This window comes from Lontra canadensis, unplaced genomic scaffold (genome assembly GCF_010015895.1).
Source record: "Lontra canadensis isolate GAN:19392208 unplaced genomic scaffold, GSC_riverotter_1.0 scaffold53, whole genome shotgun sequence".
NCBI lineage: Eukaryota > Metazoa > Chordata > Mammalia > Carnivora > Mustelidae > Lontra > Lontra canadensis.
The window spans coordinates 11,777,894-11,781,386 of NW_022631047.1; positions in this window are offsets into that span (position 1 = coordinate 11,777,894).

Consider the following 3,493-nt stretch of genomic DNA (forward strand, 5'->3'; position numbering starts at 1 on the left):
CTCTTATAGAGTATATTGTGAGAGAATAACATTGATTCGATATGGCATCACACTCATTTTAAAGCAAAAAAAAAAAAAAATTATAATAATAATAAAAGAAGTCCAAGACGAGAAACTGTAACTGAGAGAGAAAGAGATCTGAGGTACACGGTACAAGGGTAATGAACATAATGGAAAAAATCCAATGGCCCAATGATTTGCTGGGGACTTAAGAGTTGGCCAACAGTAAGAAACAAAAACCAATTTAAAAAAAACCAAAATGAAACAAAACAAAACAAACAAATTGTTTTTTTGTTTTTTTTTTAAAAAGGACAGGCACCTGTCAAAATACATTGGATACTGTAATGGCTACAGTCAGTAAGGCACTTTTTCCCCCAAAGTAGGCTGCAGGCAAAGGAAGAAATGTTGCAGCGACAGCGTGCATGTGTACATTTGCTGATGGCTTCTTGAAACCTGAGCCAAGAATCGGGTCTGATAGTCCAGCTAAGTCTAAAAGCAGAGACACACAAATGTAGGAGAATAGCTCTGGCCGAAAGGACTGTTCTGGGTTGTTTAGAATCCAGAGTCATGAAAAGCCACGTGATACGAGAAAAGTCATAAACGTCCTCCTGAATCTTCCTGCCCTATTTTGTACAAACGGACGACAGCATGAGTGGCTCTTCGAAACTGCTCCGAGCCCCCACCGATAGAAGCCTGCGCTCACTCTATGTAGCTACAATTTGTCGGCTTAAGGGGACTTTACTGTCTCAGCACTAATTTCCCTTTTAAAGCTATTCTCAGGGTTGGACTGTCTCAAAGATAAACAAAGAGGAATCCTTTTGGCTTAGAAGCCAACTGGCTTACTCAGACTTCCTCCCTGTTCCTACCTCCCATTCCCACACTACCAATATTATCTTCTTGAACTAGAAAATCATTATTTACATGATATAAGGTGCAAGTCTCTTTCTTCTCCCAGCCCTGCCCCCTGTGGCCCATGGAGAGAAAACTTCCCCCGCGCTCTCGTGAGCAAGTCATTCAATCCCGCCTCACGCTGCTCTTCACCTCTGTCCTCGAGGTCCCCGGGGCAGTGTGGAAAGGCCAGACCACGGGAAAGCCACACCTCCCTCTGAAGAGAAGCCCATCCTGCTGGCAGAGGGCTGCTTCCAGCCTCCGGCTGCCTGGGAAAAGCAGCAGACCAAGAGTCTCCTGTACAGAGCGCGTAGACCAAAAGGGTCTGGCTGTTGAGACATGGTAAGCTCTTCAGTGGGGTCCTGGGGCAGTTCCAGAATAAAGCCTTCTCTGAGACAAGCCCCTTCCTCTGAGGTGCCCTCCTCTCAACGTGGGGAGACATTCTAAGGAGGGACCTGTCCCCTGCTCCCACCTGCAGGCTTCTTGGCTGGTAGGAACCTGCATGGAATTGAATAATGCTTAGCATACATTTTTGGCATACTAGGACTTTCCCCCTGGGATTTGGCCAAAATAGGGGAAGGAATAAAATTTGGCAGGCTTAGGGGAACAATTTAGCTCCCACTGATGGAGAAAAACAGTTAACAACAATGACCCAAAAAACCAAAAACCAAAAACAGAGAGGAGGAAGAACAGAGAGAAAGACAACAAAGTAAGAAAGACCAGAATATATCTGGAACCCCATTTGTGGGAGGTGAGAAAGAGAAAAAAAATCCGTGGGAGAGAGCTGAACTCCCTCTCACACAAAAATTCCTACCAAGGAAACCAAGATCTAAGGAGGGGGCATCAGCTACCTAAGAAATCCAAGCTTCCTTCTTTTGTTTGAGGGAGTAGGCAGAAAAGCCAAACAACCTAGCACCTTCCCCACCAGTAACACCACACCTCCCATCACACCAGGCCCCAAGGACAAGAAGGAGAAAAAGATCAGAAGGCCCCAGTGGCACCCAGAGCTCCAGGAAAACTGGGAAGTTACAGACTGCAGGGAGAGCCTGTAAGCCTCTTCCCTTCCTTATTCATCAGGTTCTGTTTGAGCTTAGTTAGAGAAGTCACTGTTGAGTGACTTTGTACCTTGCTTTCTTTAGGCTCCAAGACTCCTAAGGACTTAGGGACCATACCTCCTTCCATTCTGTGTTACTCCTCAAGGGTCTGAAAGAGCGTCCTAGGCAAAGTGAGCTCTTGACAAAACACTGGCTGCTCAGCTTTCCTCTCCAAAACTTCAGAATTCACCACCCACTGTCCTACCCGAAACTCCCTAGAATTTTAGGGTTGTGCTAACTCATCAAATCCTGAACCCTTCCAAACATACTTCGAGAGAGACTGACTCACCCAGAATGGCATCTCTGTAGAGACGCAGCCTCTCCACCTCCCTCCAGCTCCCACTCCCATACTCATCTGACCTATTTTCCCCATCACGCCAGTTCAATACAATGCCCAACCTGAAGACCACTGAGTGCCACTTAGCAGAGGGGCTGGCCGGCTGCGGTCTGAGACAGGTGGGAGGAGGCACCCTTGTGATCCCGCGCACGGCAGATTCATATGCCCACAGATTCAGACCTAGAAAAGCCTCTGAGACGATCCTAAACTGGGGATGGCCATTTCGGGAAAGGGGAAAGAGAGATAAGCGGAAGAAAGCTCTGCTTTAAGAAAGGGCCACAAGATGAGGATCTCCAAGTAGCCTGCTGGAGTTCTTCTGTTTGTCTCCTGATACCTCGTACCTAGTGCAAATTATGACTTCCTAGTTCACTGCACAAATGTTTGTGCTGAACATCTGGCCTGGGGGGGGGGGGGAGGAGGGGAAATCCCTTGGTTCAATTGTATTTTTTCCATCATGATAAGGATACCGGAGTCAAAATGGAAGCCTAATGACCTTCATGACTGAAAAGGTCCCCAGGTGTCAGACCCAAGGGCCAAATCCATCCCACCCTCCACCTGAGAGGGGCTTGTGGCCTCCTCGCTGACCTCTCCTTTCCCCACACTAACGGCTCCCAAGCAGAAACTATGCGGTTGTGAGGTATTATGAAAATAAAAATGTGAATCATTTTCTTTTGTAGCTATTGAGTTTGTCCAGTAAACCTGAGGTAAAGAATGCTCCGTCTTTGAAGAATGTGATGAGAGAGAGAGAGAAAAAACAAAACAAAAAAAAAACCCAAAAACAAAAACAAAAGGAAAAAACAAAACAAAACGGAAAAAAAAAAAAAAACATAATACGCTACCAGAAGAAAAAACTATGGAAGGGCTTTTCCAGTACGAAGAACTCCTATCTCAACCATCTACTTCAGGACTTGGAATTTAAGCAGTAAAATAATATATTATAAAAATGTTTATAAAATAGCAGCACACTCTGTGAAACATTACAGCTAGGTACTGTTAATGTGAATAAGGATGAATGATCTTAGCTTCTTAGCAGCGCAAAAAAAAAAAATAATCATAAAAAACTGAACACAATAAAATGAAAAATAAGAGACCTTAGATTTTTCTCCATCTTCAACCCTCATACTACGAAACAAGGCAGAATCTGTGTATAAAATAATTCTTCAAAGCAGCCCTG